Raw genomic sequence first — 13,965 nt, forward strand, 5'->3', positions numbered from 1 at the left:
GGAGGAACTCTGTCCTTTGCCCCAAACAGCTGGTGTGGATCAGGGGCAGGAAGGAGAACTTGTGAGCTGGGGACAGACGGACACAAAAGGGCAGGAAAGGCGAGCACAGATGAAGCTGCAAGAGTCTTGGAGTCCTGAGCAAGAGCTCCACTAACTCCCCCAAAGTGTTAAACCTGATGCCTCTAGAAAATAACAAGAAGTTTATTTTTTTATTTTTTTTAAAATGAAAAATAACAAGATGATGATGAAGAAGAAAAGGACTCTGTCGGTCAATATAAGCGCAGGTCTTTTCATTTTAATTACTTTCCATTCCAGTCATAGGAGCCCATTCCCTTCGCCCTCCCCCATAACATAGTTGAGGGAGCCCCCCCCCCCAGTTGATAGTCATTGCCATTCAAATGGTGTGTACTTGTGATCGATTATGCAGAGCGGGGCTCCCCCCGATATTTTATTCAAGTTGGCACCTTTGATTCCAGTGAATGTCTTTCATTGGAGGCAAGCAGTTTCCCAGTACATAACTTTGAATGCGTGGATAGCACTCAGCCGCCACTTTGTTCATAAACGGTGGTGGTGAGGATCTCGATGGCAGGGATGCTGCGCGCAGAGGCTTTTGCAGGCGCTTCAAACCGGAGCGCAACGCCGAGAGAGTAGAAGGCGAGTCTTCTTTCAGGAGCTGGACGGCGAAAAGCAGCTCAGAATGAACCTGCTCGGTTCCTTCCACGTTTGGCCTCTGCTCGGTCAGGTGGGGGGGCCACACGCCCGCGTCTCCTCGGGTCGGCGCCTCGCTGCCAGAAGCCCCCCCAGAGCGGGCTCCGTCCAAAGCAGCCACCGCCGCGGCTCTCGGCAGCGAAGGACAGTTTCCCGGCGGTGCCCCGAGGGACAGCGTATGCCCTGACACCCAAGTCTTGCCCGACCGCTTGAAAGGCCCTCAGCCGGCGAAGAAGATGGTGGTAGGCAGGTAGAGAGGAGCTCCCCTTTCTCGCAAGGCCTCGAGTGCGCCGAAGTGACTGAGCCCTCAGAGACAAGGCCCTGCTGGTCGCAGCAGAGAGCCAGACCCGCAAAAGCGCGCGCTTGGGGCCTAGCAAACGCCTCCGAGCCTCGTCGTGGCAGTTGCTTTTGCGCGCTGCTGAGACGCTGAGCGCAACTCAGGGTGGCTTTGCCCTCCATTTCCTCCCGTCTTCGATTTCCTCTCCCTAGGGTCCAGTCAGTGCTGGATTTACCTATAAGCTAAACACGCTATAGCATAGGGCCCCACTCTCTTGGGGACCCCAAAAAGATTTAAAGAAGAAAAGACCACTGGATGTACATTTCCAAAATATAAGATAAAACCTACACACAGCAACAGTGGCAAATAGCTTTATATACCTGTTAGGTCCATAAATTACCACATAGCGTATATTCAACACAAAAACTGACAATTTGTTGTTGACAAAGGACATATAAAGGGCCCCACTACCTTCATTAGTTTAGGGCCTCACCAAACCTAAATCTGGCCCAGGGTCCAGTTCATGGGTGTAGCCAAGGCGAGTAGGGAGAGGCAGCTAAAAAATGAATAAAAATATATGACAAACTGAGGTTCTCCCCCACAACAAAAGGCCTGCCCCCCCAATCCTGGCTATCGCCATGGGCCAGTTGCTTAAAATAAGAGCATCCTTGCCACTGACTTTCATTGGGTGGTAACATGGGATTTTTGTTAGGAGGGAGCAGGACTTTTGTTGGGGGTAGGCAGGGCAGAACTGAAGTGATTGGTCAATTAGTTATGTATTTCTATTGTTTTACTTGAACTTGGGGGGAGCAGCTGTCCCCTGCACCCCCGTTGGCTATGCCCATGGGTGGGAACGACATCCTTACACACACACCCCATCTAAAATAAGTTAAGGGAGGCAAACTTCACTGAGCCTAACAGGCAACCAATGCTCACACATTTAAGACAAATTCTCAACTCAGTTGCCAAAAGAGGGTTAGCGAATTAAGCAAAACCATGTCCACTAGAAAACATACTGGAAGAGTAGCAAACAGTTAAAGTGTCTTGGTAGTATCATTTCATAAATTTCCAAGCCCTCCTTACATGCAAAAAGGTCTATTAGAGCAAATTGCTAGAGAATAATGAAGTTTGGGGGTGCACAGGAAATAAAAAATGCAGGCACATTTCTCTGGTTTATATAAAATACATCACATTTGATCATTGGAAAGGTGGGGATGCACTGTCTGAGCAGCTTCAAGATAAGGAAATTGAACTGGCACACGCATCTATGAACAGCTTCTGGTTGGAATCAAGGAAAAACCCGGGTTCTGCTGTTTCTAGATACAATAAACACTACAGTATTAGTTCCAATGCAGAGTATATGACCGAGATGATCTTCCACCTTCTTCTAGGCGCCACTACTGGAGGTCTCAGGAACACTAAAGGAAAGCGAGAAGTAGGAAAGTCTTGACAGTCTTGACAACACAATTGGGAATGAAAGGGGGAAATATAGAGGTGGGAGTCCAAGGTCTAGTGAAACTTATTTAAGCATGTATAAGATTGCCTGGTTGCAGAACTCCAAAATGGAAGTGAAGAGTTTCCTCTTCGGAGTAGAGTGCCGCCTGTGCTTGTCTCACCAGCTAACTTATAGCTTCTGAAATGTGAGCGGGGATGAATATGGGTTCAGTTGTGAGCTGAATGGTAGCCTATTTGATCCATCTGCCATCTGAAATCATCACCCAAGGCCTTTCTCTAGGTGACCCCACGGTCTGAAGTGCTGCTGATGGCAACTGAAGAGAGCCTTTGCTATTGCGAATCCCTTATCTTTCAATAAATAATAATAATTATTATATTGGGGTCAGCCTGGAAATGTCCTTTAGGTGCCAGGCAAAAAACACTTCTGTTTTCTTAAACTTTTAAGAACTAAGAATGTATGCAGTTAACTTGGAACAGCTGATTTTGGTGTCTGTTTGAATAAGCTGCTGCTGTTTGAGTTTGTTATTTTAATTTAATTGTTGGATAGTAGTTAGTGTGTTGGACTAGGAAACTGGGAGACCCGGGTTCAAATCCCCCACTCAGCCATGAAGCTCACTGGGTGATCTTGGGCCCATCATTGTTTCTTAGCCTAATCTACTTCACAGGGTAGTTGTGAGGATAAAAAGGAGAGAAATATGTATTCCACCTTGAGCTCCTTAAAGGAAATGTGGGATATAAATATGACAGCTAGAGAGATAGATACAGCAGGATTATGGAGCAGGATTTCTAAGTCAAAGTGTGTGATCTGAGACCAAGTCCCTTTCATTTGAGAAATCAAGCAAGGTGTGCAAGTCTTGGTCTGTTTCAGTCTTTGCAACAACAATCAGCTATCCTGCACATGTGATGAACACATCACAAGACTGGGCTTTATCTGGATTCCCCACCACAATCCACTCTCGGGGTCTGACACCGTAAAATATTCTTTTGTTCCTGGAATCCAGATGACTGAAGGCCCAGCCAAGGTGCTAAAGTGTCTCCTCCAAGTTGCTGAATTTCTTTGCTCCCCCTGGGACTTTATCTGGCTTAAATGCATGAATGCAAAGGGAATTAAGGTCCTCAGCAAGTTGCAAGATTTGAAGCTAACTAGAAGGGAACTCGAGAAAAGGATATCAGGATCCTTCATGGATTATGTTTTGGGTGTGGAGAAGAGGCTTAGAGTGGCTCCATGCTAGTCCCCAGTATCTTGAATGTTAATACTTTTGCCTAATGTTACCTGCATAGGTGCCTCCTGAGAGTTAAGATTAGAAGAAAGAACATTTGGGAAGGGAATTGAGAGAAGAAAAACCTAACAAATACTTTCAGAAGGTCAAATGATAAGGACTACCTTGTTAAGCTCATTGGGGCTTTGGTTACGTGTCAGATATGGCTGCAAATATGTTCATTCCCTTGTGCAGAGAAGGAGAAAGGAGCTTATTACATTTCAGCTCTTTCACCAGAGTTTATAGAACTTTAAGTGAGGACTAACCCAATGCCACAATAGTGCAATACCTTCATGAGGTTCAACTCAAAACCCCAAAATGATAAACAATCTTTTGAGTTCTCCAGAATAACAGGCTGGATGCTAAGCAAAAAAAGAAAAGGAAAAAGTGTGTGTATGTGAGTTGGGGGAGATGAGAATGGAAAATGGGAGTGGTGAAGTTGCTCTCCAGCTTTGCAGTTTACACCAGTCTTGAACTGCAATGCAGGGGGCATTTTGCAGACAACACTGGATTAGCCTCGCAAAGTGCAAGACAGCTTGTAAAATACATCCAGGGTTATTGGGACAAACAAGCAAAAATGGATGTTCCCTCATTTTTATGCATTTATATCCCATCTGTTCCTCCTTTTCCCCTTTTTATCCTCATAGCAACCTGGTGCAGCAAGTTAGGCTGAGAGGCAGTGACTGGCCCAAGGACAGCCAGTGAGCGTCATGGCTGAGTGGGATTTGAATCCAAGTCCTGGTCCAAGATTTCAACCACTACACCACACTGGAACTCTTGTCTTTTTAAAAAATACAAAATCCAATAGTTACTCAGTTTGGTCTCAAGCTTTAACTGGAACACACAGGTCCAGTAGAGATGGAAAACAAAAAGCAATGTGGGTATCTTTATATTAGCAAAGTTAGAGATTACTTTCTAGGTGGTGCCAATTGAGGTATCTGATTGGAAAGCATGCGACTCTCGGAAGGAAAGTGTCACCTTCAGGTAGTAGCAACCATCTCACTTCAGCCTTCATGATCCCTGTCCTTGATGGTTGTATCCAGCAGTCTGAGACTTTTAAAAAGCAAAGGCAGCGGTTTGGGTCCATTAGAGGAAACAAAGGCACCAAAACACAGAGCAGGGTGATTCTTTTATGTTACAAAGGAGTGAGCAAGTTTTCAATTTTTTTTATAACTCTTCAGGCAGGATGTCAAACAAAGTGGGTGTTTATGGGGGAGATGCAAGGGCTGCATCTGTCCAGACTAACGTGTCCTTCAGATAAAACCTAAAGCCAAGGTCCAAAGCTTTTTGCCATTTGAAATACCCGGCAATGTTTCACAAGATACCTTTTGGGCAAACTCCATGTTGGGCAACTGGGATCCTAGTCTTTTCTTCCAGTATTGCTTTGAATGACACCTGAATTCTCTGCTGCTTATTTTGCTATGCTGCATATCCAATATGTATATACTCAGAAATGAGTCCTGTGGATATCATTTAGGCTTGCTGCCAGGTTTGTGTATATATACACTTAGGAAAGAGCAAGCCCAAATGATCTAAATGAAACTCACTTTGTAGCAGACATACATAGGGGTTACCTGGTTAAAAAGTGGGAAATTTATTTGAGTTAGTAATTATTTGTGATATATGACTCAAAAAAGATGTACATAGGTATAGATTACTGTATAAAAGCCTGTGATAATGGTATTTTCACTTTCCTGTTAACTTTCAGGGAAAGTACAGTATTAGACTTAGGTTCTGTCAAAACTGCCCTCTCCCTTTTACAGCACAAATCTAAAGCTAATTTACTACCATTTCTGATATAGGTTAGCAATCAATTTGGCAATGGATTTGTCCGTAGCATCATCAACAAACATCATGCAATCTTTTTTAGGGCGGGGGGGGGGGGAACGGGACTAATGTGATAAGGAGAAATAGAAATCCTGGGGTGTAACACTTAGCAGTAACCAAGTAATAAAGCTGTTGAATGGGCCTTATTCATGGCAGGAAATTATTGTGGATTCAGGTGAATCCAATCAGAAGTGACTAATTCCAAGTGTGACTTCCAGGGTGTGCAATCACCAATGGATATTCTCTGATCAGGTTGCTGTTAATGTGGCAGACTCCCACTTCCTGCAAGACAATGGTCTTTCGCTTTATAGATTACACTTGTGAATGCATCTGCTGGATAGGACACTGTAACCATCAGAAGTTTGTTCCTAAAGGTTAGTCTGAATCTCTTCTATTGTAATTTGAACCCTAAAAGCTTCATAGCTATTTACAAAAAAGAACATGAGAATAAAACTATTTGTGAAAAACAGTTAAAAACAACTTAAAATAATTAAAATCAATTATACTCTGAAAACCAGATTAAAACACATGGGAGTATTCTACATGTCTGGATATACTTGCCTAAACAAAAATGTTTTCAGCAGGTGCCAGAAAGAGTACAGTAAAGGTGTCTGTTTGGTGTCAGTAAGCAGGGAGTTCCAATGTGTGGGTGCAGCTGCACCAAAAGATTGATTTCTTACAAACGCAGAAAGTGTATCATGTGGTACCTGTAGCAGTGCCAGGTCCACAGATCAGAGCAGCCCAGTGGACATATATATGATGTAAGGCGATTTAGTTGGGGCGCAGGACAAAAGGACAGTTCTGGATTTTAGGCTAAGGCTACTGCCATTGATCTCTTTGGAGGCATCTAGCCATTCTCAGCAGAGGCAGATTTAAGGCAGCATGACTGGTTCTGCACTGGACACAGAGCTGAGGGAGGTGGCGCAGGGCATCTCAATTATTATGCCATGCACACTCGGAACAGAAGGTGAGAAACTGGGGTACGGACCAAATTTTGGCTTTGCACAGGGCACTGCTGAAATTTGAAAGACTAAAGTCTGTCCCTTTTCTCAGTATGAGCTGGTTATAGAAAATACTTTGACAGGGTAGTCTAAACACTTGATAGTGTTTAGAAAAACTTGATTCATAGTATCATAGAATCTTAGAGTTGGAAGGGAGCCAAGGGTCATCTAGTCCAACCCCCTGCAATGCAGGAATCTCAGCTAAAGCATCCATGACAGCATCAACCCAACCGCCATTTTAAAAACCTCTAAGGAAGGAGAGTCCACAACCTCCCAAGGGAGTCTGTTCCACTGTCAAACAGCTCTTACAGTCAGAATTTTTTGTCTAGTCGGAATCTCCTGCAACTTGAAGCCATTGGTTTGAGTCCTACCTTCCAGAGCAGGAGAAAACAAGCTTGCTCCGTCCTCCATGTGACAGCCCTTCATCAAAATGTGAATGTCTGGATGGGAAGACTGAAATTTGACTGGTGGATATACTTGTGAATTCATGGCAGGGGTGGCTTGGCTGCGGTGTGCTGAGTGAAAGCAAGGCCTGAAAAGATTTGGGGGTAGTTATAGCAACCAGATCAGTCCCTGTCTCCTCTCTGCCCTCTGAAGCCCTTTCAGCTCCGGCTGCCAGAACACGTTTTTAATTAAAGCGTATAAAAAGTTGTTTTGTCAGGCCTCTCACCATCCCATCAGTTTCAAAATGGTTAATGAGGCATCATCTCTTTTTGATGTTCAGGGAAGCATGGGGGACTACCTAAAATGGCCACCAAGAGAGTTATCTCTCAATCAGGATCCCCACAACAGGGAAAAAGCCACTAGCTTCATGCCACTGACAACAGGAAAGCTTCAGAAATGTGTTGCCCTTACAGAACTTGCAAGCCCGAAGTTGTAGTGAGCGTCTGTGGATCTGAAAGGGCACCAGGCAGCCTGTGACTCCTTCCCTCCCTCTTCCCTTTCCCCCCAAACCCCTCTCCTCCCCTGATTTTCTGTGCCGCAGCAGGTAGCCTTTCAAATGGCCACCACAGGAGGCAGCAACTTCAACCAGGCAGAAGAGGCAGCCACTCCCTCAGGGGTGTTCTTATAAATATATATAAGAGAGGCGGAATTTCGAGAAAGCCTGGCTTGGCCTACCTGGTTATTTTAAAGGATAGGCCCATTCTACCTAGGTATCATGATTTCAGTCTTCAGCCTTTTGTTTATGTTAAGCTAACTAAAAAAACAACAGAAATATTTAGAAAATCAGGTTTCAGATTATTTTTTAACCTTTAAAGCCTTTTTAAAGCATTTCTAAAACACTTGATAAGTTTAAAACTATCTAAGCAGTGTACAACATAAGAATAGTCGACAATATCCTTTACACAATAATACCTCATAAGAAAACCCAGTAAAATGGTAGTATAAAAGCTTATCCGTCAGGGAAAGCCTGGACAGAAAGATACTGTACTTTTCCATGTATAAGACCAGGTTTTTTTTAAAAAAAAAATTATGCTAAAAAGTGGGGGTTGTCTTATACATGGATAGTACATAGGGTGGACGTTTGATTGGTGGCTGCCGCGGCTGTCAACAGCTATTCGGCGTGTTATTGGTTGCTGCGTCAATAGTTGTTGTTGATTGGCTGACGTTGTGACAATTGGGCGGGCGATTGGCAGCTTCTTCCAGCGAGGGGACACGACAGGAGGTGGATTTTTTGACACATGTGGGCGAGCGATTTTCGGCAATCCCCCTCAACAACTCTGTGCCATCTGCCCCCATTTTCTTAAATTTGAGTCCCCCAAAATAGGGGTGTCTTATACATGGGGGCGTCTTATAGACGGAAAAGTACGGTATGTATTTAAAAGAGGTCTGGAGCAGCTCCAGGAGCAAATAATTTTTCTTGAGGGACCTTGAAGTGCCCCATCAACCTTTCTCTCTTGGTAGCCAACTGAGCAGGCACCCTGGCCACTTGGCCACAGTCTTCTCTGCTGTGGTGAGGTGTATTATATTTCTATTCAGGTTAAGGTAATTCTGTATAGCCTTGCATCTATACATATAAAATAACATACACAAAGTTCGCACACATCTAAACCCTCTTTTATCCTTCTTTTTTTTTGCTTCTTTTTTCATGATGTGTTTGTGACCACCCTACTAAGGGCCTCAGGGCGAGGGACTGAGGAATGAATTGGGAATGCTACACAAGTCCTCTTAAAAGCAAGAAGAGCTGTGCATAGAGCATATCAACTGATCTGGACTCTGCATTCATCATCTGAGGCCCTTCTTCATGTGCCTCCTCCATGGGAGGTCCAGAGGGTAGCAACAGGAAAATGGGCCTTTTCTGCAGTGGCCCCCTTTTTGTGGAATGCTCTCCCCAGGGAGGTTCAGCTGGCGCCTTCATTATATATATTTTAGGCGCCAGGTGAAAAACTCTTCAACTAGGCCTTTGGCTGATTACACAGCCTTCTAAATATTTTGTTGTTTTTGTTTGAACTATTTATTTGTGCTTTTACCTTGTATTTTTATATTGTGAACTGTCCTGAGACCTTTTGATGAAGGGCGGTATAGAAATCTAATAAACAGCAATAATAATATTTGTGCTCTTGTTCAGCTGCTGTTCATTTCAGAACCCCCTGTCGGATCGTGTCCTTAGATTCCGTTTGAAATGAGAGCCTGCCTCTGGCACTCATAGGTGGCCCCCAGACAGCGATCCAGTTTTTGCCTGACTGCCAGCCACAGCTCTAACCCTTTCTTGGCCAGGTGGCTTCTGACTCTGTGTGGAATAGGCACAGACTCCAAAGACATTATCAGGTAAGGTAAAAAGGTAAAGGATCACTGGACGGTTACATCCAGTCAAAGGTGACTATGGGGTTGCGGCACTCAACTAGTTTTCAGGCCACAGACAGCTTTCCGGGCCATGTGGCCAGCATGACTAAACTGCTTCTGGCACAATGGGACACCGTGACGGAAACCAGAACACACGGAAACGCCGTTTACCTTCCCGCCGCAGCGGTACCTATTTATCTACTCGCACTGGTGTGCTTTCAAACTTCTAGGTTGGCAGGAGCTGGGACAGAGCAACGGGAGCTCACCCTGTCGCAGGGATTCAAACCACCAACCTTCTGATCAGCAAGCCCAAGAGGCTTAGTGGTTTAGACCACAGCGCCACCTGCGTCAGGTAGCCAGCTTAGGAAAGGCTGATCTAAATTATTACAACTAGAATCCACAGTATGTTTAAACATTCAAAAGAAGTGTTCCAAAGGGTATATCAGTTGCAGGTCAATCTAATGATGCTTATCAGCTTGACAAGCTAGGCAAGTGTTGCTAAAGACTGGAAAGGCCTGACCCCTTGCTTCTAAAACTAAGGGGGTAGGTCTATAACCCACAGAGGGTGGGTCGCACACATAAGGCTTTTAATGCAGAGGTTTACTGCTGCCAGAGTTAAAAAGCTACAGGCAGTAATGACTCAGGTTAGATAAGGGATTGGATGGGTGGAGCGAGTGAACAATACACCCAAGTGCTTTTCTTTCAGCAACCATGGTTCAAATGAAGGTTACATTCCAAGGGGAGTGAACATTTTTCCCCCCAAGGAAAGGATTGAAAAGCCCTTATTTTTAGTTTCGAAATGGCTAAAAGGGCATATGTAACTCTGAATATTGCCATAGATTTCTGAAATGGAAGACGTATTGAGTCTTCTGGGATTAACACTTTGCTACCATATGGGTGTACTCTGCACCTTACCCAAATGGCTCATACCTATGACAAAGAAGTCCCATTAAAGTCCATGGATAGGATCCAGCAATTTGAAATGGAAGATTGGCTTGGAATCTCAAGCTGAGAATCTTCAGCATCTTCAAGCAAACTACAATTCGCAGAATTCTCCAACTAGTATAATACAGCCAGTGACTCATGCCGTCGAAAGCACGTCAAAGTGCAAGTAGATAAATAGGTACCGCTGTGGCGGGAAGGCAAACGACGGTTCTGTGCGTTGTTCTGGTTTCGCCAGAAGCGGCTTAGTCATGCTGGCCACATGACCCGGAAAAACTGTGGACAAACGTCAGCTCTCTTGGCCAGTAAAGCGAGATGAGCGCGCAACCCCAGAGACGTTCGCAACTGGACTTAACTGTCAGGGGTCCTTTACCTTTTACTTTTTTATGCCTTTAGTTATGGGCTTAGCCGGGGGGGCAAGGAAGGGCAGCTGCCCCCCTAAATAAATAAATAGAAATAGAAATAATAGAAATAGAAATAGAAATAGAAATAGAAATAGAAATAGAAATAGAAATAGAAATAGAAATAGAAATAGAAATAGAAATATAGAAATAGAAATAGAAATAGAAATAGAAATAGAAATAGAAATAGAAATAGAAATAGAAATAGAAATAGAAATAGAAATACATAGCAAATTGAGGTTCTGCTCCCCTAACAAAAGGTCTGCTCCCCTCAGCAAAAATCCATGCCTTTAGTAGAAGAGATCAGAGAGAAATGTCCTAAAGTTCCCATGCTGTTTTACTGGGTGACTAGTGCTGATCTAGGGAGTGGAATAAAACCCACCATTATGGAGATGTTGGACCTGACTCTGTAGACACCTTATATATAGCACAGAGAGGCAAAATAGTTTTAACTAAGAGGGTCAGCAACAACAACAAACAAACAAACAAAAACACAACCACTGGATCACATTAACAATACAGTATCTATCAATACATCCATCTTGGTTTACACATGTAGCTCAATATACGCATTCCAAATATCCAAATACGTAGGTAATCCAAGTGACTTTAGCATTTATTGTTGATGTCCTTTGCTTGATTTTCTGTTTTGATAGTATTTTTCTCCTCTTCCATCCCTTCTTTTCTTATGCATTCCTTAATAAATTGCAATAACACAAATAAATGGGGGGGGGGAGTGGTCTTGTCACTTCCATTAATGGCTTATGTGGTACTGCAGGAGTGGCTAGGAAAAAGTATATGCCTTTTCTCAATACACTTTCTGACCTCCTGATTTCTGCTTATATTGACACCAGTGCCCCACTTTTTCTGCTGCATGGTCCTCCAAGTGACTGTACACTATGGAAGGGGAACCTCAGGCCCAGGGGACAAAGGCGCTCACCACCAGAGCTCCTTATCTGGTCCTCCCCCAACATCACTCCAGTGACACCCATTACTGGCCCTATTTGCACCCTCCTTGAGTCTTTTTGCCTGGTTGCAATGTGTCCTTGCATTTTGTCATGTTGCCCCCAGAAGGATACCTCCACACATCACACATTGGGCCCAGCCACATTTCCCCTTAAGTCCGTTTTTCCTCTTTACCCCGTTTTCCACCTGGTCTGGGTGTCAAATCTCCTTCGCTCTTTCATTACGCAACTTTTGACCCTTTTCTCAGCTTCCCTCCCAGTCCTTCCACAGACTCAGGCTACGTCGCTTCCCCTTTTGGATTTTTCTAAAACTCTGCTTGCAGCTAGCATTCCACCACGAACCACCCACCTATTGCTCTTATAGTACTTGATAATCCTTTTATTTAGCTCATGTTACAGTATAATTAAAAGCATCAGAATACAAAGCTAAGCTAACAAGATTAACTACTTTGCTTTTATGTGGCAGCCTTTCAGCCTCACTGCTAGATGTTGTCTGCCGGGGCTGTGAGCGGTTTGGAACAGGGGGTTAGGTAGTTATTTCCTTTACTTGTCTTCCGAGGCCCCATGGCATAACTATATCACCAGGAAACCCTTGATCCCTCACCACTTCTTACTGTATGCTGAAAAGGGCTGTGGAACAGTATTTCACCATTCGTTTTATCCTCACAACAGTCTTGCGAGGTAGGATGTTGACTTTCTCAAGGGCAGCCACAGATTCCATTGCATCACACCAAGGCTGAGAGCCTCCAAGGAAATTCCAGTGTGCCCTGTATATTATAACAGATGTGGCGTGAACACAATGGTACAACTGAAACACTGGGCAGTCAGAAGCATTTATAACATGAGAGGCCCAGATTTCCAGTGCCCACAAATTTCACTAGCTGGCATTATAGTTGATCCACCCATACCAAGTGGTGAGGCTATCCTGGGTCTGAACCACTTCAAGAAGAAGGATACAGCGAAGGCAGCTTTCCACTGTGTCATTTCCCTGATGCTAACCACTGTTCTTTTGCTTTTTCACGTCTCTCCAAAAGACGTACACATAATCTGTTGGACAACTGCAATGCACTCTATGTGGGGCTACCTTTGAAGGTGAACTGGAAACTACAATTAATCCAGAATGTGGCAGCTAGACTGGTGACTGGGGACGACCGCCGAGACCACATAACACCGGTCCTGAAAGCCCTACATTGGCTCCCAGTACGTTCCGAGCACAATTCAAAGTGTTGCTGCTCACCTTTAAAGCCCTAAACTGCCTCAGCCCTGTATACCTGAAGGAGCGTCTCCACCCCTATCATTCAGCCCGGACACTGAGGTCCAGCTCGAAGGGCCTTCTGGCGATTCCCTCACTGTGAGAAGTGAGGTTACAGGTAACCAGGCAGTGGGCCTTCTCAGTAGTGGCACTTGCCCTGTGGAACGCCCTCCCTTCAGATGTCAAGGAAATAAACGTCAAGGAAATAAACGTCAATAAAAGTCAAGGAAATCTGACTTTTAGAAGACATCTGAAGGCAGCCCTGTTTAGGGAAGTTTTTAATGTTTGATGTTTTATTGTGTTTTTAATATTTTGTTGGGAGCTGCCCAGAGTGGATAGGGAAACCCAGCCAGATGGACGGGGTATTAGTTATTTATTTAGGTATTATTATTATTTATCATCATCATCATTTCCAATTCATACTCTCTTGTCTAGTGCACAATATGAAACAAATGAAAGTTTTACAGATGCAAGGGAGGGAGAATTGTATTATGAATGTTTAAAGATCACCCAGCTCAGTCTTAGGTTATTTAAAGATAAATAAAACACAAACAGCAACAATGTGGTGTTACTACCCATCAGGATGCTTATTTTGGAAGAATAATTTCTTTATGCAATGTTAAAGAAAAGCTGATCATGTCATTTTTGGGGTACTCTAACGATGGCCAGCTCACATATGGAGCAACCGCCTCACCATTGCTGAGAACCTCAAAGAATCCCTGAGGTTTGTATGGACTTCTGTGGAAACACCATTTGGATGATGCGGCGCCTCCATGTGGACAGGATAGTCATGACAGATCTAGTTCTCACCGGGGCCAAACAGATGTCTATGGGAAGCCAGTAAGCAGGACCTGAGCACAACAGCACTCTCCCATTCCAGCAACAGCTCTTCAGAAGTATACTGCCTCCAGTTGTGGAGGCAGAAGATAGCACATACCCTCCATTCTTTGTCAAATCCTCTTTCAAAGCCATCCAAGTTTGCGGCCACCACGGCCTCCTGTGGCAGTGAGTTCCACAGTTTCACTATGCACTGTGTGAAGAAGTACTTTTCTTTGTCTGCCCTAAATATTCCAATATTTAGCTTCATGGGACAT

The 13,965-nt window shown here is 44.2% G+C and overlaps 1 long non-coding RNA gene across 1 annotated transcript; it reads right to left on the reverse strand.

The window, feature by feature from the left end:
- Window positions 1–275: 275 nt before the first annotated feature.
- LOC308481960 lies at window positions 276–5,555 on the reverse strand. Its single transcript, XR_013988922.1, has 2 exons — window positions 4,612–5,555; window positions 276–2,403 (listed from the first exon to the last, which is right to left on the reverse strand). It is a non-coding gene; the product is annotated as an uncharacterized lncRNA (long non-coding RNA).
- Between the last annotated feature and the right edge of the window lie 8,410 nt (window positions 5,556–13,965).

Source organism: Podarcis pityusensis, assembly GCF_964106645.2.
Source record: "Podarcis pityusensis genome assembly, chromosome: 1".
Lineage (NCBI taxonomy): Eukaryota > Metazoa > Chordata > Lepidosauria > Squamata > Lacertidae > Podarcis > Podarcis pityusensis.